Consider the following 27,711-nt stretch of genomic DNA (forward strand, 5'->3'; position numbering starts at 1 on the left):
CTAGGACATTTTCAGTCACTAGTAGGCCAAAAGAGAAAATTCAGATGTGAAACTAAATTTTGTTCTGGAACATCATAGTCCCTCTTATAAGGTGCATTAACAGTTAAAATGCATTACAAGAAATGTTTTGTTAAAATTGAAATCTGGGCCAGGCGCAGTGGCTCACGCCTATAATCCCAGCACTTTGGGAGGCCGAGGTGGGTGGATCACCTGAGGTCAGGAGTTCGACACCAGCCTGAGCAGCATGGAGAAACCCCGTTTCTACTAAAAATACAAAATTAGCTGGGCGTGGTGGCACGTGCCTGTAATCCCAGCTACTCAGGAGGCTGAGGCAGGAGAATTGCTTGAACTCAGGAGGCAGAGGTTGCAGTGAGCCGAGGTTGTGCCATTGCACTCTAGCATGGGCAACAAGAGTGAAACCCCGTCTCAAAAAAAAAAAAAAAAAAAAAAAAAAAAATCTGATTTTTATCCAGTCAGCCTGCTGGATATGATGGCCAATTCTGATCATTTACATCCCAAAGTGACTGAGACACAATGTACTGATTAATTTAATTCTTTTTTTCTATGATAATAAACAAGACATTTATTTTTCATACTCTTTTGGGGGAAAGGAGAAAAGTCAGTTTGCCCTACCTGATGACGGTCTTTCTGAAAGATTCTGCATTCATTCCATAGAACTGGATAGTTTGCTTCAACTCAGAGGATTTTGTACTCTTAATTCATAAAGAGAACTTCTCTTCAAGAGAGTAGTCAAAGGGTGAGCCTCTGTGAGCAGCTTCGCTGGTGCACGGCCAGACTCCCTCTCTGGGTAAAGCTTTTTCCACATTGGCCGCACAGATAGGGTGTCTCTCCTGTGTGGATTTTGCCATGCAGAATACAATTCCCCCTGGTGTGGAAACTGTTCCTGCACTAGGTACAGGCATAGGGCTTCAGGCCTGTATGGACTCTGATGTGAACAATTAAGCTCCCTTTCTGACTGAAGGCTGTTCCACACTGATCACATCTATAGGGCTTCTCACCACTGTGAACTCTCCTGTGAACACCAAGGTTACTCTGATTCCTGAAGCTTCTCTGACAAACAGCACATTCATAGGGTTTCTGTCCAGCATGGAGTCTCTTGTGGACAGTGAGACTACCTCATTGGCTGAAGCTTTTCCCACACTCCTTGCACTGATAAGGCTTCTCTCCCGTGTGTATCCGCTGATGTGTAACAAGATTGCCTTTGGCCCTGAAGCTTTTTCCACCGTGGGTGCACTCAAAAGGCTTTTGACCAGTGTGGATTCTCTCATGTAACGTTAGACTACCTTTTTGCCAGAAGGATCTTCCACACTCCTGGCACTTATAGACCCTTTGTCTCACTCCAGGTGAATCTTCCTGTAGTGTCTTCAGATCTGGGGATTTTTGTTCCAGCTTGTATCCAGAATTTTGGATATCCCAGCTTGAGGATCCTGTAGCCTCAGAGTGGTCATATTTGTGGTGGGCTTCAGTCATCACATTGAAGAACGCTACACTCTGGGCACATCTTCCATGACAGTCCAGCAGGGTAGCTGTTGGAAATCCAAACATGTCCACTCCTGCTTACGACCTCAGTCACCACCTCTTCATATGATTCTTCCATGGGCTGTTCCTGAGCACCCTGCTCTCCGGTCCACGGGATCCTGCTCTGCGGACCGCCGACCTCTCCGCTCGCAGCTGGCATCCCTTGGGGCCCAGGTCGGCCAGGCCTGCTCATTTCTGTGGCAGCCGCTGGCATAAGGCAGCCACATGGAGGGCCCGGGACAGCGGCCTGATGGCGCAGCCCCACCTTGCCCCGGCGCTCTGATGAATTTAATTCTTGATGATTCAAGACAAATATTTCCAGAAGAGAAAAACAGTTTCTAAAAATGAACACCAAGAAGCTCATGGTAATTGCTGTCATTCCTCTAGGATTGGAGGCACTGGAATGCTCCCAGGAGCTTAAGGGTTTGGCCTTGAGGACTTGGACTGGAAGACACAGTCTTGGTCCCAAAAAGTAATCCAATAGAACTGGCTCATGACTATATTGAATCTAAAATTTAGGAGCTGAAGTATTAGACAGAAATGCCAAATTCCAATGCTGGCTTTGCCCTATATAAGCAGAGGATCTGATATTGGGAAGGGGGTGAAAAGAGACAGCTTTTGAAAAGCAGTAACAGTAGAGTGGAAAGATTATGAACTCTGGAGCCCAAGAAATCTGGGTTGATTCCACTAACTATATTCCTGTCATGCCTCAATATTCTCATCTATAAAATGGGGATGGATACTAATTCCACATTTTTGTAATGTTATAAATGTTTAATGAGTGTGTATGGAAAATATCTTACCAATGACAGGACTCAAAAGTGGATATTATTTAGGCAGTCCACATGTTTTCTCAGACTATGACTCAGAGGTACAAAGGAAATTTAGTTTCATTAATGCCGTGTAGTTGGCCCTGTAAATACTGCTCTTGGTATTAAATGAGATGTTGGCAGTTTTCCAATGTCGTAGCCATATTTTTCATTATTTTGTCTTTATACATTCTCATAACTGGAAGTAAAGAGAGAACTGAGAATAGACCAATTTGTTTTGAAATGTGATGATTTCAAGAATTAAAACCAATGATTCTCATCCATAGCTACTTCTGAGCTTTTACAAGTATCAATGCCTTGTCTCACTCTAGATTAATTAAATCAGAATTTATGGGAGTAGATCCCTGATTTCAGTATTTTTAAGCTCCTCAGTTGAATGTAATATACCATAAAAATGGAGAACCACTAATTTATATAGTCTCTATAAGTATTTTTTAGTCATTTGAATTACTTAGACACTCAAAAGGCTGGGCACAATGAATGCCCCACAGTCTGGATTCTGTTAGCAAGATTAGAAGCAGAGAATCACTGTTGGGTAGACAACCAATGCCATCTGCCACATTTGCTAACCATTTGGTAAAGCGATTACCAGTGTACTCTAGCATCCAAACCTGATTTTAAAGACCATTCCCAATGCTGCTCTCTCCTGCTTTGGGGCAACTAACCTTATGACATAATTTTGGAGGCAGATGTCTGCAAACATGATTTAAGAAGAAATTAAAATGCATCAATTTAATATTTGCAAAATTTTATTCCCTACACAACATTTTAATACCAGCAATGGGAACCATGGCAGCTAGAGTCTGTGTGTGTGTGTGTGTGTGTGTGTGTGTGTGTGTAAGTACACAAATAAAAGCACGTTTTTGTCACATTTCCCCCTTTATTCTGCTGCCCTATTTCCTCTGACAAACCATGAGAGCAGTATGCTGTTTGTAGATGCAAAAGTTGCTGTACAGTAAAATGCTTTAAGAATTAGAGTTAAAATTACAGGGTACAAAACTCAAGTACTGTGGTCATTCTGTCAAGTATTAGGGAAGAATGCAAATTATTTAAAAACCAGAACAATCAATTAAAATTGATCTTGGTTTGCTCCCCCATTGATTCCCTGGCTGAAACTTGGACAAGAGGGAGTGCCTCCAGGACAAAGTAACTATGAAATAGTGTTCCTCCCACTCATATTCCTGGGTGCTGTGGTATATTGAACTCCCTTTATAAATGGCAGATACTTCAAGATGCAGATCATTTAAATGTGGAAAAAAAAAACCTTATCTGGAAAAAATGCAAGAAAAAGAGATGGTTCCTGTGAGACAATATTCAACAATATTCCACTCTATTAGTAATCTATCACTATTATTTATATGGTAAGAGAAAACCAGAGATAACATTACTAGCTAAGAGAGGTGTCAATTGATATGATCTGATATTTGACTAGTTTAATGTATCACTGACCTGTAGATTGTTATTCTGTAAAGAGCTTGTTGCTGTTGTTGGTTTAGCCTCTTATCCAGGTGGTTTCTTAGGCTTAGCTACTTCATCTCTGACAGCCAAATTCTGCAAGGACTACCTTCAATTATTATGCTCTAGCATCCACACTCTTGGTTTCACTACTTTGACTGTCCCTGGGTTAGTCTCTCTAGAATATCTATTGTCATCCCTGCATCATCTGGGAACTTGATAGAAATGCAAATTCTTCTGGCCAAGCTTAGATCTACTGACACAAAAAACTCTGGGGATAGGGAGCTCCGCAATCTCTCTCTCTCTCACTCTCTGTGTGTGTGTGTGTGTGTGTGTATTTGTGTTTTGGGACAGGGTCTCACTGTTGCCCAGGCTGGAGTGCAGTAGTGCAATCTTGGCTCACTGCAACCTTTGCCTCCCAGGCTCAAGCGATCCTCCTGCCTCAGCTTGCCACCCATAGCTGGGACTACAAGCATGTGCTATTATGCCCAGTTAATTTTTATATTTTTTTGGTAAAGATGGGGTTTTGCCATATTGCCCAGCCTGATCTTGAACTCCTGGGCTCAAGTGATCCGGCTTGCAATCTGTGTTTTAACAGGTGGTTCTGGTGCATGCTAAAATTTTAGAACCACTGCAATATAACAAACTTTTCTCTGAGATCTTTCTGTGAGTGGCCATCTCTTTCCATTTGAGGGTGAGTGTGGATAGCCCTGTGAATACTCCTCTTGATGTCACATGAGATTTTGGCAGTTCCCCCATGTTATAGTCACATGATAGATTGGCTACAATTGCTGCTCTGTAAACCTTTACTTTAGGCTGAAGATCAATGGAAAATTAATAATACATTCCTGTATCTTGTGCTCGAAAAGACATTTTGAACTTCTTTTCTTTTTTCTTTTTTCTCTTTTCAAGATAGGGTAGGGTCTCCCTCTGTTGCCCAGGCTGGAGTGCAGTGGTATGATCACGGTTCACCACTTTTTTCTTTTTTCTCTTTTCAAGATAGGGTAGGGTCTCCCTCTGTTGCCCAGGCTGGAGTGCAGTGGTATGATCACGGTTCACCACAGCCTCCATCTCCCAGGCTCAAGCAATCCTCCCACCTCAGTCTCCCAAGTATCTGGGACTACAGGTGCACACCACCATGCACAGCTAATGTTTACTTTTGTTTTTTGGTTTTTGGGTTTTTTTTGTAAAGACAAGTTCTCACTATGTTGCCCAGGCTGGTCTCGAACTCCTGGGCTCAAGCAATCCTCCTCCTTCTTCCGCTTCCCAAAGTGTTGGGATTACAAGCATGAGCCACAGCACCTGGCCCTTTTGAACTTCTTAATATAAATTTGTCTTTGTCTCTTGGATGGGTGACAAATGGTTGATGAGTGGGCATTAGTGGAGAACTAACATTGCATGATTTGCATATCTCCTTGTATAGCAGATGGAAGGGTTAGATTATCAGCAAGCAAAAGCTTCCAGATAATTGTCTCTAGAACTTCTCTTGAAGACTGTAATGTATAGAACTGAAAGAGCTTGCCAGAGAATGAAAGGCAGCTGCCAGACAAGTCTTCCAGGTAACGTGGTACTTCCTCAATATAAGCTGTATGAACTAGAACAGCTAGGACTATCATGTCACCCTCATGCTTACAAAGATGGTCAAGTAAATCAGGAAATATAAGAGATATAACTTTTGCCTTAATTTCAATCATGACACATAGGCTGCCTGTCAAGAACAGCTGATGTCAGTCTGGGTGCAGTGGCTCGCATCTGTAATCTCAGCACTCACCTAGAATAAGTAAAACTGTGCTCACCTTATTTACAAATAAAGCATGGCTTTCATGGAATGCTGACGGCAGGAATCCAATCAGCCACATCTTTAAGCAATAGACTTTGAAACTGCATGGGTCACCTTAAACTCCTAAACATAAAATCAGAGGATTTGGGGACTACAAGGAATCTTAGGCCGGATGTGGTGGCTCATGCCTATAATCTTAACATTTTGGGAGGCCAAGGCAGGTGGATCATTTGAGCCTAGGAGTTTGAGACAAGCCTGGGCAACATGATGAAACCCTGTCTTTACCAAAAAAAAAAGAATCTTAGTAAATATAATGCACTTCCTTCATTTTATAGGCCTGGCAACCAAGGAGCAGAGATGTTAGAGTTGCTGAGATCATGCAAGTAGATAATGAACAAGCCAAGACTAGAACTAGAATTCTGTCTTTTACCCATTGTCCTAGCACTACACCACGCTGAGACATCTGAGACCAGCCAGGACACAAAACTGCTTGTGCTGAGGGAATGCTCTTATTAACTGACATCCTGACATCAACTGTTCTTTTTTTTTTTTTTTTTTTTTTGAGACAGAGTCTCACTCTATCACGCAGGCTGGGGTGCAGTGGTGCAATCTCAGCTCACTGCAACCTCCACCCTCCAGGTTCAAGCAGTTCTCGTGCCTCAGCCTCCCAAGTAGCTGGGAATACAGGCATGTACCACCACGACAAATCTGTTGTCATCCAGCATTTTTTTGTATTTTTAGTAGAGATGGAGTTTCATCATGTTGGCCAAGCTGGTCTGGAATTCCTGACCTTAAGTCATCCGCCCCTCTCAGCCTCCCAAAGTTTTGAGATACAGATGTGAGCCACCGCACCCGGCCTGACATCAACTGTTCTTGACAGGCAGCCTATGCGTCAAGATTGAAATTAAGGCAAAAGTTGTATCTCCTATATTTCCTGATTTACTTGACCATCTTTGTAAGCATGAGGGTGACAGATAAAACACTGAGCCAATTGCTGCCTAGTAATTTCTCTTCTTAGAATAGAGTCTGAGAAAATTTTTCAAAATGTGAACAGTGATTTATACCTTTAAACGTGGAAAATATTATAGTTGTGAGACAATAGAAGGATGATTACAGAAATTTTACAACTTCTGTAAAGAAATTTTTAATGATATGGTTTAAAAAATGTTTAAGCATAATGACAAGTAAAGAAAAATAAAATATAAAAAACTATATATAATACAATTTCAATCATATTTTGAATTATATAAATTTATATTTTATATTTAGAAAAATCCTAGAAAGAAATACATAAAAATATTAATACCGTTTATCACAGTTGTTTAGAGGGATATTTTCTTTTTACTTCATGTATGATCTACATTTTATAATCTGAACATTTATTACATTTATATTTATAATAAAAATCTTAGGAGGGAGAAAATGTGAGTAATTATTCTCACATTGGTGTTTTTTTTCTTCCTTTTTTTTTTTTTGGAAATGGAGTCTTGCTCTATCACCCAGGCTAGAGTGCAGTGGCATCATCTCAACTGACTGCAGCCTCTGCCTTCTGGGTTCAAGTGATTCTTCTGCCTCAGCCTCCCAAGTAGCTGGGATTACAGGTATGCGCCACCACGCCGACAAATTTTTGTATTTTCAGTAGAGATGGGTTTTGCCATGTTGGCCATGCTGGTCTTGAACTCCTGGCCTCAAGCAATCCACCCACCTCAGCCTACCAAAGTGCTGGGATTACAGGCGTGAGCCACTGCACCCGGCCATGGGCGTTTTCTTAATTCCCTTACAGGAAAATAAATGTATCTTCAACTTAAACATCTATGTGTCCACCACAAAGCAGCTTTTTAAAAACAAATAAATAAATAAATTTAAATTACTCTCAAAAGTGCCTTTTAAAAGTCCACTGAAGAATTTAAAGTTTAGTCTTCCGAGATAAATCAAATTCCGAAACTTAAGTGGATGACTAATTATGATAAGACAAAGACAGCCTGCAGGAGCTTCTCCTTAGCCTTAGGAATTACATGCCTTAAATTAGAGAAATATAAAATTTCAGAAGTCACACATGTGATTGTTTATACTATTGAATACAATTTTTAAATTAAGTAATGACATACCTACAGTACTTCAACAATTGTTTCAATATAAAAACGCTTCTGGTAGGTTTACCAGTTGTATATGCATGAGTTATGTGCCCATAATTTAAAATCCTCCTCCAATATTTTGGCTGGCCACTAAAGAACTATAATGTAGTCACAGTTAAGTGTCTAGAATCTTCTCTGGAATAAAGTAGAGTATAATTAAATAACAAAATATAGGGTTTTTTTTTTAGATAGTCCCATGCTATAACTGAGAAGAAATTAGTTCCTGAGAGAGGCAATTCTGAAGAAGTAAAAGAAAGTTCAGATTAGAAATATCTCTAACAATTATATCATCATAAATCACTAGGTTAAGGGAGAAAAAAGGAAAAAGAAGAAATATCTCTGTATCCTGAAATCTGTTGTCATCCAGGCATCTGGTGGGGTGGAGTGGGATCACATGGGTAATCCTGGTGGGGAAGGGTGCTCAGAGAGAAACTAGATTCAGAATGAAGCCAGATTAAGAGCAGGTAAAGATATGAGTATTGTAAGATCATCAAGGCTGAAAAATCAGGGGCTGCTCAAGGAAGAAAAAGTGTGAGTCTTAACTTCAGGGATTCTCTGTGAGTGAAATGAAGGAAACTTCATTGCTGCATGTATTCCACTTACTCGAAATTTATTAAATGCCTACTCCAAGCGCTGCCATATGCTGAAACGTTATGTGTGTGTGGTGTGGAGAAGTTTGGATAGGAAATAGTAGGTAGGATTCTTCTGAGACTAAAATAACTGAACTTAAAAGATCATGTTGGAATTGCAAAGAACGAGAAGGAAACATAGCAGCCTATTGTGGCCACCCATACCGTGCAGTGCTTTGTGGCTATGAAAAGTGACAAGGAAGGCTTCTAAACTCTGTGGTGGAGGGAGCTCCCAGGGTATATCATTAGGTGAAATAAACAAGGGGCAGAAGAGTATATGTATTACTGACTACCTTTATGTAAGAAGAGGAAAAGATATTCATGCACTTGGTAGGGTGTGTGTGTGTGTGCACGTATATGTATGTGTATTTGTGCTTGCTAAAGAAACTGTGGAAGGATAACCCAAGAAACTAATAAAAATGGTTACCTACATGAGAATAGAAAGAAAAGAAGAGAACTAAGGTGGAAGTTAGAGCTCTCTAAATTATTTTTATGGTTTTGACTTGGGAAGTATGTAAGTTTTTTACATAATTTAAAATAAATTTTTTTAAAAGGGAGTCATTTAAAATTGAAAACATAGTGAAACAAATGAATCTAGCTATACATTATTATGATAACATAGTCATGTTAATTATTTCAAATGACTTTAAAGTGAAGTAAATGATGATACAGTTCTAGTAATATATATCAAAAAAACAAAAGGAACCATAATAAAATATTAAACTGCATTCAGTTTAAGAGCTCCTTACTGCATTCATTTTAAGAGCTCCTTACTAAGAGCTGCTAGTAGAAATATTATATGTATGTATTTATATATATATATATATATATACACATATACATATGGAAGGAGAGAGAAAAAAGAATAAAGCAAATAAGTGATTACGGGTTATGTCAATGTTATTAGGAAACATTTTCTGTTACAAGAAAAGAAATACAATCATACATTTTTTTAAAAATCAGTTTAAAAACTGCAATTTTATATTTGGATTGAAAATAATAAACATTTGTAATGTATTTCTCTCTTTCTTAAAAACATATCATATCTGCCTATTAAAAAGATTAGAAGCAATGACGTACAACCAGTAGCAGTAAGCACCCCTAAGGCCCAGATTGTGATCTTTAAATACCACTTCCCAATAAAAAGGAACAAGGGCTGATTCCAGGACTGGTATTACACAGAATGTGCCTATGATATCTGAAAGCAAGGATACTATCAAAGTCTACTAGAGTTATATCAAAAGTACATAGCAGTCAACCTGAAAAGGGTCTCCCAGCTGAAAATGGGCCAATGTCAGTATGGAAAACAATAATAGCTACAATGCACTGAAAGCTGTTAAAATGCTACCAAAAGAATTTGAGTTATCTTTAAAAGTTACTAGAACATCAAATTCATTACTCTGAAAATTGGTAGGCAAAAAATCCACCATTTTAAACATTTTCTTAACAAACTGATTCAGATCAATTAAATAGTTGATGAGTAAAAGCTCTCCTTTATAAAAGAAATCTAGCTAATAAGTGCAGAAGGAATGACTGAATTAGAATATAACCACTTTATAATCCCTGATGAAATAATTGACCTTGCAACTATCCAATGGCAGCTGAAGCCATCAGGTAAAAGGTTGATGGGGAACTTTATAATGGAGGTTTCAGACTGGAAATACTTGAACTCACTGATAAATCTTATTCACTAAAAGCAGGATAGCCAGGCATTATGTACCTCCTGCTGTGATACAGTAGAAAATACACACACCTACAAAGAATGCTTGCAAAAAATCAAAATCCATAGTAATCAACGGCCTAGATCTTATTGGCAAGTTACAGAAAATACAGAGAATAGAGAATATGCTAAATGTCAGGGGATTATAAGCAGCCAAATATAAAACATGGGTAATTCTATAGGAGAAATAGCCCCATAGTTTCTTCAACAAATAAATAGCATGATAAGAGGGAGGGGGCTGATATATATCAAAAGAAACATCAGAGCCACATGGACCAAATGCAATGCATAAACCTTATTTGGATCCTGATTCTAATAAGCCAACTCTAAGACTTTTTATACAATTTGATAATCATATTAATAAAGAATTTTAAAAATTGTATTAGGCATGATAATGGTTTGTGGTTTTGTTTTTTAAAAAGCCCTTTACAATTAATAAATCAAGTTATTAGATTATGCTTAAATTTATCTGCCTAGAAAGGTCTTATTATTCCAAGATTTCTCCAAAGGCTGGCAAAGTACTTTTGCACATTAAAAGGTTGGGATGCACTGGAGAATGGTGGAGTTTGAAAGGAGAAAGGCCCAGGGATCCCAGGACATCAGGTTGTTAAAATTATACCCATGAGGCAGGGCGCAATCGCTCACGCTTGTAATCCCAGCACTTTGGGAGGCCAAAGCGGGTGGATCACTTGAGGCTGGGAGTTCGAGACCAGCCTGGCCAACATGGCAAAACCCCATCTCTACTAAAATTACAAAAATTAGCCAGGTGTGGTGGCACACGCCTGTAATCCCAGCTACCTCGGGAGGCGAAGGCATGAGAATTGCTTGAACCCAAGAGGCAGAGGTTGCAATGAGCTGAGATTGCATCACTGCACTCCAGTAAAGATGACAGAGTGAGATCCTGTCTCAAAAAAAATGAATAGATAAAATAAAATTCCACCAATGGTAAACTGGACTAGTCATCCAGGAAGACTCCAACCTGGGTTGGTCCCAGGACAACATTCATGCCAGTTTTGATCTATTCACAAATATTAAGACCTGGAATGTGCAAAGTTTGGCTTACTAAGGGTAACACGGGGAATCAGCACCAGAGAAACTGCTTTTGGCAGTATTGTTGACCTGCTTTTACAACCTTTAGAAACTATGGGTGAAGGGTATGGAGAGGAGCCAGGTAGAGGGGACCTCCTATTTCAGGCATTAGAGCAAGCCTTAGCAGCCTTGACTGCACTTCAAAATCACCAGGAGCGCCTTTGAAAGTACCCATGCCTGCAAGGACTTCATGTCTAAAACACCAAAAGCAATGGCAACAAAAGCCAAAATTGACAAACGGGATCTAATTAAACTAAAGAGTTTCTGCACAGCAAAAGAAACTACCATCAGAGTGAACAGGCAACCTACAAAATGGCAGAAAATTTTCGCAACCTACTCATCTGACAAAGGGCTAATATCCAGAATCTACAATGAACTCCAACAAATTTACAAGAAAAAACAACAACCCCATCAAAAAGTGGGCAAAGGATATGAACAGACACTTCTCAAAAGAAGACATTTATACAGCCAAAAGACACATGAAAAAATGCTCATCATCAATGGCCATCAGAGAAATGCAAATCAAAACCACAATGAGATACCATCTCACACCAGTTAGAATGGCAATCATTAAAAAGTCAGGAAACAACAGGTGCTGGAGAGGATGTGGAGAAATAGGAACACTTTTACACTGTTGGTAGGACTGTAAACTGGTTCAACCCTTGTGGAAGTCAGTGTGGCGATTCCTCAGGGATCTAGAACTAGAAATACCATTTGACCTAGCCATCCCATTACTGGGTATATACCCAAAGGACTATAAATCATGCTGCTATAAAGACACATGCACACATATGCTCATTGCAGCACTATTCACAATAGCAAAGACTTGGAACCAACCCAAATGTCCAACAATGATAGACTGGATTAAGAAAATGTGGCACATATACACCATGGAATACTATGCAGCCATAAAAAATGATGAGTTCATGTCCTTTGTAGGGACATGGATGAAACTGGAAATCATCATTCTCAGTAAACTATCACAAGGACAAAAAAACCAAACACCGCATGTTCTCACTCATAGATGTGAATTGAACAATGAGAACACATGGACAGGAAGGGAAACCTTATACTCTGGGGACTGTTGTGGGGTGGGGGGAGGGGGAAGGGATAGCATTAGGAGATATACCTAATGCTAAATGACGAGTTAATGGGTGCAGCACACCGGCATGGCACATGTATACATATGTAACTAACCTGCACATTGTGCACATGTACCCTAAAACTTAAAGTATAATAATAATAATAATAAAAAAGAAAGTACCCATGCAAGGCCCCAGGCATTTCCCCAGAGATCACGTTTTATTTTTAAAATTCCGCCAAGTGATTCTAATAAGAAGCCGGACTTTAGAACTATAATGATCAAAGATATTGGAATAAAAATATCACCAAGTCTCTTTCAGATACCAGGTTTAAGAAACCAGCTTTTGGGCCAGACCACCTGAGCTTGAATCCCAGTTTCACTATTAAACAGCTATGTGCTCTTGGACAGGTTATTTCATCTTGGTGCCTCAGCTTCCTCATGTGTAAAATAGGGATCAATAAGCAAATACACAACATTTTGTCTTCATGAGATTGTAAGATTAATTTATGTAAGCATGTAAAGCATTTAGAACAATGGCTGGTATAAAATTAGGGCAATTATTACATCTTGCAGTGTCTCTAAAAGAGAACCACCTACATCTCTTTAGCTTATTTAGCTACTTAGCGTGGGGATGGATTTTAATCATGGACATTAAATACTCTGATGCAAGCAGAGGAGACTAACTACTCCTCAACTTTCTAGGATGCTTTAACTGATCTCTTCCACCTCTCAGGCTGGGTGAATGTCCTTCCACTCTGAACTCTGCAATTTGCCATTTGTATTTCTTACAATATTCTGAAATACTTCTTTTCATGTCTAAATCATCTCACTACACTAAGTTCTTTGGGGCACTCTAGGGTGAACAAAATGTTAATAAAATCTAGAACTGGCAATAATGTAGAGAAATGAATACATAAAAATCAACCAATTGACCCCTTAGTTATCTGTCCCTGCAAAAAATAGAGAATGAGAGATTGAGGAATAAATTATAAAAATAACTGTTAATGGCAGAGAAAGAAAAGAAAGAGGAGAGAGCAATTGAGAAAAGAGACTACTAATACAAGCTAATTTAGGACATCACCAAGGAGAGGAGTGTGTTCACAGAAAGAGTGAGGTTGATGAGAGGGACAAAAAGGTAAACCTATTATTCTTCGCAGTACTACAAAGGGTGCATAGATTCCATTTCTCCTAATGTTTTAGTTAGAAGTTTACTTAGAGCCCGAATCTTGCATAGCTAGCTTGAATATGATGGAGGGTTAAAAAGTCAATAAATCAAAACAGCACACCAATAAATTAATACCCATCTTCAATTATCTCAACTGTGAATGTTGTCACAGAACAGATATATTCAGAGGAGGGAGCAGTTCACAAGCAGAAACCACAGAGACACTTGGTACCATAAAATATAATTCAGACTGCATGCTTTTTAATTAATGAGCATATTTCTCAACTTTTTGTTTAACCATCACCATAGATCCTGTATGGAGAGTAGCATGATTGCATGTGATTTTTTTCCCCTAAGTTTTACTATATGCTTCATCGGAATATTTCTTTTTACTTAGGCAGCTGCATAAACTTGCATTTTTCTTTTTAACCATGCTACAGTCCTTACCTCATCTCATGCATAAAAAATAATATGGAAACTCTGAGTTCATTGCATCTTTACGCATTTCACACATTCATTCATACACATTTTTAAAATGAATTAAACTTAATTCAGAGTGAAAACTGGAGATGATGACTATCAATACAATTTACTGCCAGGCACGGTGGCTTGTGCCTGTAATCCCAGCTACTTGGGAGGCTGAGGTGGGAGGATTGCCTGAGCCCAGGAGTTCGAAGTTGCAGTGAGCTAAGATCATGCCACTGCATTCCAGCCTGGGTGACTGCGAGATTCCTTCTCAAAAAAAAAAAGTTTAAGATACAAGTTATTGCCTGATATGTATTTTTACTATTGATAATTTGTTGATGTCTTCTGTGGTTTGTTTTCTATAACACTCTGTAACATGTTGGGAAATGTCAATTATCAATATCGATTTTCTATAGGGAAGGCTGGCCACACTGAATGAAAGCACAGAGCACCTTTCCTGTGCATCACTAGCAGAAAGCAGTGACTGTAGAATAACTAGGAAGAAGAAAATCAGATTAAATAATTAGTGTCAATTAGCTGCAGCAAAATCATTCTATAAACAATTGGTCTCCAGTGCCCTGCTTAATTATGTGAGACTTCTATGTTCCTTACCAAGCCTGCTTTGATTCATGTTGACTCTTGAGTTTCCCAGAGGAATAATTAATTATTGTCTTGTAAATAAACCCTTAGTAATTAATGGCGGCAGAAAGCAATATAGTACCTTTTTTAAAAAAGTATTCAAGGAGAGGACCTTGACCAAGTGAATAATCTTTGCAGTATTTTTCAGGGGAGACCCATCATATAATTAGAATAAATGGTTGGGAGTTATAACAGAAAGCTGACAAGTAAAATGCATCCTTCCTACTTTACATACCAGCAAAGAAAACACTTTATGTTGTATCACTTTCGAAAATGTTTGTTATTCACTAGACATCATTTTAATTTGATCTTGGACCTAATTAAAATACATTTTAAACACCCAGTTTAAATCATTAAACAATTTATTTTGAGAGTCTTGAGATAGCACATTCACAATCCACAAAACAAAAAGACCGAAATTAAAATATCATTCCATTATTCAGGTGTACTCTAAAAGCTGGCACCTGGCATCATCAGCTCTTAAATGGCATTCTAACCTCCTCCCAAGAATGGTAGATGTCAACCAGGTTATCACTCTCAATAAACATAGCTCAGTATTTTGTACATCAGTGATGGTCGTTTCTTTCATGTGTATTTCGATTCTATAAAATATTACCCTGGGTTTTTTGTTGTTGTTGTTCTTAAAAACATTACAATATCATATGGGAGTTCATTTTTAAAAGAACCCTTAATGCTTCCAATGTCATAGGACATTAGACACATAAATCCAAATATTGGAAAATTCCAAGCCATGGTCAACAATATACAGTTGTCATAGTGGGACATTTAAGGAAGTTTTAGAGCTCTGGCCAGATTACTGATTGGCATGTGTACTCACAAGAATCTAAAACAAGTACAACATGGAACCTACTCACTAGATTCCTGCAGCCAAAATTTTTATTTTAAGATTGCATGCAATGTGGTCGTATTTTTCTTGTCATGTCCTCCCTTGCAACAACCACTGACTTTATGGCTGAGATCTTGGCCTCTAGTTCATTGCATCTCATAAATCTTCTGTGACTAGGAGAGCTTACTTTTAAGTGACAGTGATAAAGCATGATTATATCGAATTCCATGTATTAGATAACAAATAAATAAATAACACAAAATGATAAATTATAGCTCTTTAGTTTTGTACATGGAAATATTTTATTTTCTTAATAAGTTGTCAAATTGTATTCAATAGTAATAATATTAGCAAATTTAATTTTGTGAAATGAATTAATAAAAAAATTAAATAAAACTAGAAGTCAAAATCATAGCTCTTATGTTTTTAGATAAAGGCTTGATTATGTCCAGAAAAATCAAGGTAATAGAAAAATAAATTTCTGAAGCAGAAACACCAAGCATTTCATCATTTATTATGTCTGGTATATTTTTCCAAATGACATGGAAATGTTTGCAATAACAATTTTTTTAAATGGCATTCCAATACATGATAAAATTATGAACAATCTACTTCAAGTCTCAGTTTTGCAGTTAATATTTGCCCAAACCTTATCCACTTTAAAAATGGATACTATATAAGCAGATAGTAATGAGAAAACCACTGAAGAGAGAATGATGAGAAAACATTTCTTGCAAATATGTACTGTGAAAGTTATAGTTTAATAAGAGTATTAATAACTAAGAGTATTACAAATTAACATGGATTGAGTTAAGAATTTTGATATTTTTTCCATGTCACATCAGATTTTTAAGACATATATATATACATATATATAAAAAAATTAGGGGAAAGAATAATTCAAAAGAGGAAGAGTTTTCTGGTAAGTTTTATTTTATATAGTGTGGGGAAAACCCACTAAAAAGTCAAGAAACATTTTTTGCCCCCAAACATTAAATAATTTATACGAAATGCCTAATGTGTCTGAAAAAAAGTAGGTCTACATAATGGAAAATGTATAGCAAAAGGAGTAAGAGGGATGCTTCTGTGTAGAACTTAGTGGCATAAGAGATACAACTTTGAAACTCCAGGCTGTGCACAGTCAAAGCAGACAGCAGGCACAATGACATGTTAAATTACCCACATGATGTATAGCTTAATGAACCCCCTTGTGTTGATCACGCTTGGCATTAATCAAGAGCCATGAACAGATTCCCTTATTTTCTCAATGCTGCTCTGATAAACTGCAATTTCATTTAACCTTGGACAGCAACTTTAATAGCTTCCATGGGACAACTGTCGATATCTTCCTGGGTATACAGTGATTAAACCGCAACCCAAGATGCATGTCATGAATTTTCTTCATTTGAAATTAGAATTTGTATTCTTAACGACTATTTGCATAAAATATGCTGAAGACACTGAGATGTGTAAAGATTTGCATTTATCTGAAGTCTAAATTTTCCATGCCATATTATAAAATATAATTAATATTATATTCATGAGCATTTTCCTGGTGTGTTTGTTTTACTTCTTTCAAACAATCTGCCCTGGACAGAAGAAACAGAATGAAGAAATTCAGAGTCAAAGTTAACTTTGAAGCAAATTCCCTCAACTGATCTACTGTGCCCAAGACATATCTTCCAGGTAGATGGAGACAAACGGGCAGATCTTCCCATCAAATTCAATTAGGAAGTGAATGATGCCTTCCCTTCCTTTAAACTGCACATGTAATGGCCACACCATATGAATAAATCTGACTAAAGATGGATTGTAAAATAAAACAAAGCTCTCCAGTTTCAATTTCCCTCCTTGATCTCAAATTTATATTTGTTTGCTAAACTTATCTAATGGCGGCCGGGCGCAGTGGTTCACGCCTGTAATCCCAGCACTTTGGGAGGCCGAGACGGGCGGATCACGAGGTCAGGAGATCGAGATCATCCTGGCTAACGCGGTGAAACCCCGTCTCTACTAAAAATAAAAAAATCAGCCGGGCGTGGTGGCGGGCGCCTGTAGTCCCAGCTACTCGGGAGGCTGAGGCAGGAGAATGGCGTGAACCCGGGAGGTGGAGCTTGCAGTGAGCCAAGATGGCGCCACTGCACTCCAGCCTGGGCGACAGAGCGAGACTACGTCTAAAAAAAAAAAAAAAAAAAAAAAAGGGAAGAGATGAAGAGATTAACATCTACCATAGGACAAACTATGCCAGAATTTGATTCCCTCTATAAGGAAGGAGAAAATTAATGAGTTGAAAGATACATAGGGTGAACAGGGTGGGGGCAGAGGGCAAAAGAGAGTAAGAAAAAAATAGGTATGGTCACAGAATATACATATTTCTCTATTTTATGAGAAAATACTTATATCGGTCAGTGCATTGTGGCCAGTATTTTCACAATTTAAAAACTGACACCTGTGTCTATAAATTGCATTTCAGGTATTCAAAATGAGCAGTTTTTTATGAAGTATTCCAGATTAGATACAATCTTATGAATCATTTTGTTTTCAATAATTTTTTTCTTTTTGATATTGGTATAAAAATTTGGTTATTTAGGGGCCAGTAAGGCTTAATGGAAAAGGCACTGAATTGGAAGTTAGGTTACTTGGTTCTGAGCCCAGCTAACCTCTGACTAGCTGTGTGACACTAGACAAGTCATTTAATTTCCATCCATAGATAGAGTCGTTTAACCTGTTTGGGACTGCCTATCTATAAAATGAGAGGATTTGATTTCATTATCTTAGAGCTTTTTCTGGAATTCTTATTCTATGATCTATGACTAACTCCTGTGAAAGTCCTTGGGTTTTGGTTTGGAGTTGCATTTTTTTTTTTTTTTTTTTTTTGAGACGGAGTCTCACTCTATTGCCCAGGGTGGAGTGCAGTGGCCCGATCTCGGCTCACTGCAACCTCCGTCTCCCGGGTTCACGCCATTCTCCTGCCTCAGTCTCCTGAGTAGCTGGGACTATAGGTGCCCACCACTGCACCCGGCTAATTTTTTGTACTTTTCGTAGAGACGGGGTTTCACCGTGTTAGCCAGGATGGTCTCGATTTCCTGACCTCGTGATCCGCCTGCCTCGGTCTCCCAAAGTGCTGGGATTACAGGCATGAGCCACCGCACCCGGCTGGAGTTGCATTTCTTTATCATGAAGGAGATGAATGTTCTATAATAGAGTTCTAACTTCCCACTGGGAATATGTATGACTTCCACTGTTCAGCATTGGATTTCACGCATATGCTCAGACCCTAGATCATTTGTGCCACTGTTTAAGGCTGTGGCTGGTTGGTTGTCAATATTTTAGAAGACATCAAAAAACTGAATTTAACATCGATTGCCTCTAAAGCTCAGCTGCTGTCCTGAAGGGAAATTATTTTTGTCCTTCTCTATGCAAAAGAAAGGAAGCCTAGACCAGGATCAATGGCATCTTCATAGTTCTTCCGGTTACTTTTTATTCTGTGCTCAAATTCTTACACTGCTAAATAGAAATTGTAGCAGTAGTGGAAGTTTTTACTAGGGAGACAAAGTTATTCTGCTGTGGCTCATGTGCCACTCAGATTCCAACAAGAAATCTCTTAAGAGCAGAAATTCCTGAGTCCAATGTTGTGAAATTGGGCCTATGCAAATTGGCAGGGGAAGGGTTGTATACTTGGAAGCCAAGCAGAACTGCACATAAGCCAAATCCTGGCTTTTCAAAGCACAGGCAAATAGCTTTTCATTGACCAGCCAGGTTCACGAGTTAGCCTGGTCAAGGACTCCAACACTCCTGGCCTTCATCCATATCCTTGAATATGCCAAGCTTTTCCTGCACTGGAGTCATTGCGCATGCTATTTTCTCTGCCTGAATTGCTCTTTTCCTCCTTCTTGGGCTAATTAATTCCTTCTCAATTTTCAGATCTCAGCTTCAATGTTATGTCCCCAAAGAAGTCGCCTCCTGATAGTCACACTCCCACACACCCAACCACCAATCAAATCTAAATTATTTACAAGATAAATAAGATGTATTTTAAAGAAACAAATCAGTGAAGTGTCTCGCTGGAATCCATATAATGATTTGAACAGGGCACTAAAGACTAGTATCCATAAAATAAGGGTATTCATTTACAAAGGCATGATATTAAATCAACTCAACAAATATGTACTGAGTTTGTAGTCAACAGTCAGTGGAAGGTGTAAATTGGTTCTGCTTTTTGGTTAAATATATTATTATAAGTAGAATATTGATGTATTTTGGGGAACAGGATTGTATTTTGCATGCAACATAAAACAAAACAAAAAAACTCCTCAAATATGGGTATTCAAGATGACATATCAATTTTAGTCACTTAGACTAGAGCTTTCTGTTTGACTTCAATATTTAAAATACTTGAAGTTGCAACACATTTTATTTAAATCATAATTTTATTTTTTAGTTGAGGCCTATCAAGCAGCAGTTAGAATACATCATTCTAAAATGTGGATACTGGCTGAGCACAATGGCTCACGCCTGTAATCCTAGCTCTTTGGGACGCCAAGGTGGGAGGATCTCTTGAGCTCAGGAGTTTAAGACCAGCCTGGGCAGCAGAGTGAGACCCCATTTCTACAAAAAATTTAAAAATCAGCAGTGGCATGCACCTGTAGTTTCAGCCACTTGGGAGGCTGAAGCAGAGGATTGCTTGAGCTCAGGAGGTCGAGGCTGCAGTGAGCCATTTTCATGCCACTGCACTACAGCCTGGGTGACAGAGTGAGACTTTATCACAGATACTAAGTTGTTAAAATATTAATTATGTTGGCCTGGCACGGTGGCTCATGCCTGTAATATCAGCACTTTGGGAGGCCAAGGGAGGCGGATCACGAGATCAGGAGATGGAGACCATCCTGGCTAACACGGTGAAACCCCTTCTCTACTAAAAAAAAATACAAAAAAAATTAGCCAGGCGTGGTGGCGGGTGCCTGTAGTCCCGGCTACTCGGGAGGCTGAGGCAGGAGAATGGCATGAACCTGGGAGGCGGAGGTTGCAGTGAGCCGAGTTCGCGCCACTGCACTCCAGCCTGGGTGACAGAGCGAGACTCCGTCTCAAAAAAAAAAATAATAATAATAATTATGTTATGATAATGAAAAAACAAACACTTTTTCCAACACCAAAGCTTAGATTCTTTGAATATAGTAATAGGAGCCCAAAGGTTTTTTTCACACAGATGAAACCCTCCAGATCTGCACTAATGAAAAAGAGAAACAGGCCGGGCGCGGTGGCTTATGCCTGTAATCCCAGCGCTTTGGGAGGCCGAGGCGGGTGGATCACGAGGTCAGGAGATGGAGACCAGCCTGACCAACATGGTGAAACCGTGTCTCTACTAAAAATACAAAAAATTAGCCAGGCGTGGTGGTGGGCACCTGTAGTCCCAGCTACTCGGGAGGCTGAGGCAGGAGAATGTCGTGAACCCGGGAGGCAGAGCTTTCAGTGAGCCGAGATCGCGCCACCGCACTCCAGCCTGGGTGACAGAGTGAGACTTCGTCTTAAAAAAAAAAAAAAAAAAAAGAGAAACAGAGAAAAGTTTCTTTAAATCCGAAAGTAACAGTAAAACACATACTTAAATAATTTAACATTTAAATTCTATTGCTGGAGGAAATTATAATCTATAAAACAATAACAGAAACAATTTTCTACCTTCTCTGTATAATACAAATTGATATTTACTGGGCATTTTCAATGTGTTAGGCACTGTACTGTAGGTACATTATAGCCAATGTTTGGTTTTATCTACATAAAAACGATGATATAGATATTATATGATGTGAATGCATATCTTTTTTTTTTTTTTTTACAGATTAGGCTGATTAAGTATGCTTCCTAAAATCATACTGTTAATAAGTTGCAGAATCAAATTTTCAGCCAGAGCCTGTTTCCAAAACAACGGCTCTTAATCATAAGCAGTACTGCCTATTACCTTCCTTCCATCATTGAGAAAGAGCGCTAGAAAAAAGAAAATCCAACAGAATTCAGATGGCTACCTAAATTATCATATATTATGATTTAATGAAGGACAAATCATGCCAATTTGCCACATAACTAAAATCAACAAGGCAAGTTTTCAAAGGAAAACACCAGATCCCAAAAGTCAACACATGGAATTTCTAGCCAATTGCAAGTTGTGCCTGTAGTCCCACTGCTCAGGAGGCTGAAGCAGGAGGATCACTTGAGCCCGTGAGGTTGAGGCCACAGTGAACCATGATCATACCTGTGAATAGCCATTATACTCAACGCACTGCACTCCAGCCTGGGCCACAAAGCGAGATCCTGTCTTAAAAATTAAAAGTTAAAAAACATAAATTCTGTTCTCCCTTATTCCCTTATGCCTACTGACTTATTAATTCATCTTAAAGAGATTGGTTCTCAGATTGTACAAATGTTTTTCCATTCATTCAATAAGAATAGTGGTAAATATCTTTCAACTACCTTACAGGAAAGTTCTGAAAATTAATAATGTCTGAAAAGGCTTTCATTTCTCTGAAGAAAGAGATTATATAATACTATATATTTTTATCCCAAGCAACCAAAGTGAGTAGCAACAAAAACTCATTTTAAAGGTTTAGAATTGTCACTGCTTTATAGTATGCTAAATTAAGAATGGAAAATTAAAGGATGAAATTCATAACCCATCAGTAAGAATTGCTCGATGGTACGTTAGCAAACTTAAATACCAACCACACCCATAAAGAATCTGAAAGAATGTTGGCTTGAAAGGCTATCTGACGGTCCAATTAAATATCATCAAGATATAGATTTTTTCTACTTTGATATTTACCCATGACCTATATTTATATTGTGAGATGTCTTAACTTTTATTTTGTCCTTTCTTATTATTGATTCTATTGAGATTTTAGCATTACCTTAACTTTGTTAATATATTAAATAAATAAAAAACATTTTTATAAAACAATACTTACATTTACATTCTTGCATGGTTAATTTCAGAATTCATTTATTCTTCATGGTTTATTATAAAAAGTAATAATTTTAGCATACTTTTCCTTTTCTGATCTTAAACCTTCTCATTTAAAAATCTCTATTAGGTTTTAAGCTCTAAAAAAAAAAATCTAAAACAAGTCTTGTGTTTCTTATTTATGGGCATTATCTTAATTTTCCCTTCTGTATCTATGACATTATTCAAATGAATCAAAACAGTTTCTGTCATGTTCAGCAGAGGTGAAAAGAAACTAGATTCCCCCAATTTCGTTTTTTAAAAATTTATTAATAAATAAATGAAAGAAAAGTAAAGGAAACTTACTACCAGTCAAATTGCATACATCACTCACTTTTGAAGTCACAATAATTTGGCCTGGTCACTAGAGATCCATTTAGTGTCCTGGAAGAAGTAATTAAATAAATGGGCCCTTGTGGCCCAAAGAAGCTAATAGAGCTGCCTTTTCAATAATAAAACATACCATTTCATCCTGACAACATAGCAGTTAATTTCTAATCTGCAAAATAGGAGCTGCCAGAGTTGGCTGTGTTGTTCCTTTCAGACATGTTGTTGATGACTCAGAATTACAGTTTTTTAACCAACTTACCTGTATTCAATTTTAAACTCTTCGCTGAGTTTAGATGAAATAGAAAATGTGAAGACGCAAGAGATCTGTATGTCTAAGCTTCCGGCTCCATTCCTTTAATGCCACCACATGATAATTTTCTGCTTTTATGCTCTACATATTTAATTTACTCTGTTTTAAGGAGTAACCGCCATGCCTGGGTCTGGTCCTGGCTAGTGCAATGTTGTCAAGTAATTTAAGCTTTGGGGCTTCAGAAGGAGGGAATGAGTTATTTGGTTGCTTTTGAATCTAAAATTATCATAAGAGTCATATTAAACCCTGACAATTGTTTCTGGCATGACATTCCATACCTTTTTACATGGTTAGTTTCTTCTCATTCTTCAGGTATACATTATTCTCTCTAGGAGAGGACTTTCTTGACTACCCAATTTACAATATCATATACGCAAATACCCAACCCTCAGCCCTCCTTTGCCGCATATAGAAAACATGCATTCATACACAGACACACACAGGCATGCATGCACACACTTAATTTTTAAGGCCAATCACTCTGGGCACTTTTCCTTCATGGCACTTATCAAAATATATAGTTGTTTTCTTTACCTGTTCACTCATTTTTTTTCTCTCCTCTACAAAAAATATAAGCTCCCTGAAGGCAGAGAATCCACCTATCTTCTCCACAGATACATTGCTGGAGTCTCACACTGCCTGGCTCATGAAAGACCCTCAATTCTTTATTCAATGAATGAGACAAACATGAAATCACACAGCACATATTCTAAAAGCAAAGTTCACATCTCCTAATCTATGAGGAATCCACGTCAGCAGTATGCATGTGTGGATGTGTGTGTATAAATAAAACATTGTAATGAGCATTTATTGAACACTTTTGATGTGTCAGGCACTAAATAAATGTTCTGGATAAATTAATGAATTAATTAATGAATCTCAGAATTTCAGTATGTCACCATAATCAGGCAAACCAGACAGAATTCTGAAGACTAAGCTGTAATCAAATGTTGCCTCAATTTAGGCTTAAGTTTCTTAACACGAAGTCATCAATTATTACCTTTGTTTCCTTTCATGTACATTATGGTATAAATATGTACAAAAATTTACAAGATCTCTAGTTAGATATCTTACATTGACTTTAGTGTATGTGGGCCATTGTCTTTGGTTACATATTTTTAGAGCTAAAACTTCATAGTCACAATATTTTAAAGTTATCAATAAAATTTTTTTTAAAAATTTTTAATTAAAAATATAGATGAACAAACCAAAAATGTCACGAGGCCACAAAAAGTCTCAAAAATTAATCTATGAGGAACAATTATTCTATTAATAGTTTATTCTATTAATAGAATAAACAATTATTCTATTGTTCTATCCTAGGAACAATTATTCTATTAATAGATTCTAATTAATCTATGAGGAAAAATTAATCTATGAGAAACAATTCTTATAAAACTATCAATATTATACAACTTTATACTCTGAGTTGTTCTCATTTAAATGCAAACAAAAAGGAAAAAATATGACATAATGACATAATGAATAAAGCAGAGGGCACTAGTTAATTCACTGACTTTTCAGCCCATCACTAAATTGATCAATAGCTGAATACACAGATTCACTGGTTACTTTATGTGTTCTTTTAAAAAAATCATTAAAAATATTTTCATTGCCTTATATATCAGCACCATTTTGTAAAGAGAAGACACCTGGTTCTCATACTTTTCATAGCATCCTTCACAGAAACAAATCTCTTTCTGTCCTATTTTTGTTTCAAATAAGAATTCAGCTGTCTTTCATTAGAGATGTTTAACTGACTGGCTGTATATATGTAGAGTTTTACATGCTTAATAGACGATTTTAATACAGTTTTAGCTCCTACTTGAGATAAATCAAACTCAAAGTGACAAATAAGCAACTGTGCCTGCAAGAAGTGTGGGGGTTGTCTGATTTAAAACTCTGAGAGGTTTAGAAAGCTTTCAATCTCAAGTTGCACAAAATACACATTTTATTCAGCAGGACATGATAAATGCTTTATTGCAGGTTGTTCTTTTTTAAATTCAGTAGATGCAACTGAGAATAATCTGAAGCTATAGTATATTAATAAAATTAGCCAGAAATGGAGAGAGAAAACTAGTAATATAAGTAGTATAATTTATCAATTGCTTTAGAAATTTTACATAAACATTTTCTAATCTTAAATGTCTTATCCAGTTTCCTTGTTTTCATTTTTCTCTTCTATTATACTTGGTACCAAGCTGGGTTTTTTTTGTACAGTCCAAACATTTTCCTGATTATTACGGTGCATGATTGTGTATAAATGCAAAGCAGTTGGAGATTATGCAGGGGAAAATTGTTGATGCACACATTTCACTTCATAGACCTAACTTATTACCATCTTGCTGCTTGATGAAAAATTCAGGGTATTCTTTGCAATAGCTTTGTTCTTCAATGGGGTTATTCTTTTCTTTTGCTTTTCCAGATTAATTACCTGTAATAACATTTTGCCTTTCTGGTTGTCTACAGATGTATTAATTCCCTAAAATAAGCTCTTATATGCTTTTAAAAATAATCACTGGTAAGAATTTCTGCTTGATCAAATTTTTAAGAATCAACATTTGGCAGCTAACACAGTGATCAGTGATTTAGGCTAAAATCATCAATAAATGCCATAATCTCTGGGTAAAAGTTGGGAACACGATCCAAGTACCTCCTCTTGGTTTACATATTAACTACCAAAGGGAATAATATCTTTAAAGTAGAGACAATAGTAAACACCTCCTTAAGGAAGTGATAAAGTTAGCATCACCAGTAATGGGATAAACTGGCATCGCATGACACTTGATAGGATACTCAGAAAAGAACACACTACTACATATATAGTACTCTAACAAAAATGCACACCCTGATTGTAATCATGAAGAAACCACCAAACACAAATGATCAAACACAAAACAATTGGCTTGTTCTTTTCAAAATGTCATGAACAACAAAAGGATTGATGAGCTGATCCAGATTTAAGACTAAAGAGGCTAAGCACCATATGGAATACTGAATCAACTCCTGAACTGGAAAAAAAAAAGAAAAGGTTTTTTGTTTGTTTTTCTCTAAAGGGCATTATTGGGACAATTGGAAAAAATATGAACTATATATTATGTAATTTGTGTTGTACTAATAATGTTAAATTTCCTCAATTTGACCATAAGACTGTTGCTCCAGGCAAGACTATAAGGACACATACGTTGTATGTATTTAGGGGCAATTTATTCTCAAATAATTCATCATCATAAATAAATTAGTTAGATGGATGATGTGTACATATTCATGGAGAGATAAAGCAAATGTGAGAAAATCTTAACAATTGGGTAACGTGGTGAAGTGTACACAGGTGTTCATTACCCTACACTATAAAGTCTTCTATTACTTTTTTGTAGATTTGAAATTTTTCAAAATAAAAATTAAAAAAATAAGACAAATTTCTGCAAATCATGTAACAGGGAAAAATATTCTTAAAGAAAAGGAGAAAAATCAAGGTTAAAAAATTAAGCATTCTATAATTTAGTGAATTTATTAATCTTCCTGCTACATTAAAATATATTGTCAATACTAAATATTTTTAATATATTTACTTTTTCTGTAAGGGTTCAAGAACTTTCCATTTGTTCAGCCTGGCATGTAAATTAAGATACCATCTTAACTGCCAAATCTCCTAATTTACTTTGGCCAATTATGAATTATACTTTATGATCACATACTTGAACATCTGAGGCACTTTTCAAACATGTTTTCTCAAATCCTGTTTCTTTCATGGAGGAAGGTATCTTTTCCAAAATAGTGAATTTCAATATAAAAATAAAGTTTGGTTAACATTTTATGTCTTTACAGAATCTTTTTTCACCTCCATCCATCCATTTGTCATTCTTAATTCTGTGTTCATGTGCATGTGTCTGTGTGTGTTTCAGAGAGCTTTAACATGATTACTTTCTAACCATTTGGAGAAAATATTGACATACCCCTAGGTTTGGTTTGTTCTTTCATTTTTACTCTTCACTTTAACCTAAGAATCCAAAGAAAAACACCTTTAACCATGCTTTTCCTCAAGTCTAACTACTGTCATTTCTTTGCTAACTTTCCTGTGAATCCTTATAAATTGCCTTAATTATGAGAAGTAAATATTTTGTTCTAGAAAAATTTCATTTTTTTCTTTTACTTTGGAATCAATAAAGAATGAATGAGAAATATACAAAAGGAATTATAATATGCTCTCTCTTCCCAAGAGCCAATTATTATACTAAAATGTTTTACTTAGTAAAGGAAGAAACTTCAGTTTGAGCTGGCTTCATTATAAAGATGGAAGCTGCCCTAAACCGTACTGTTTATTCAACTGGGAAAGTGGGCAAATGACTAATAAACCCCAAAATACTCTATACTTTTTTGTTCAGAGATAGGGCTTCACTCTGTTACCAAGTCTAGAGTGCAGTGGCATGATCATAGCTCACTGTAGCCTTGAACTCCTGGGCTCAAGCCATTCTCCTGCCTCAGCCTCCTGAGTATCTAGGACTACAGTTGCATGCCACTATGCCCAGATAACTTTTTATTATTATTTTTCTAGACATGGGGGTCTCATTATGGTGCCCAGGCTGGTCTTCAACTCCTGGCCTCAAGTGATTCTCTTGCCTCAACCTCCCAAAGTGCTGGGATTACAGGTATGACTAGCTGCCTACATTTTTCTATTAAACTCCAACTTCAAACCAGCAATGCTT

At 37.2% G+C, this 27,711-nt stretch overlaps 1 long non-coding RNA gene and 1 pseudogene across 9 annotated transcripts in view; both read right to left on the minus strand.

Annotated features, from left to right (window-relative positions):
* Nucleotides 1–27,711, minus strand: part of LOC112134369 (uncharacterized) — a 305,398-nt gene that overhangs the window by 262,409 nt on the left and 15,278 nt on the right. The gene's annotated exons all lie outside the window — the stretch shown is intronic.
* Nucleotides 449–1,789, minus strand: LOC100457212 (zinc finger protein 32-like; annotated as a pseudogene).

Source organism: Pongo abelii, chromosome 6 (genome assembly GCF_028885655.2).
Source record: "Pongo abelii isolate AG06213 chromosome 6, NHGRI_mPonAbe1-v2.0_pri, whole genome shotgun sequence".
NCBI lineage: Eukaryota > Metazoa > Chordata > Mammalia > Primates > Hominidae > Pongo > Pongo abelii.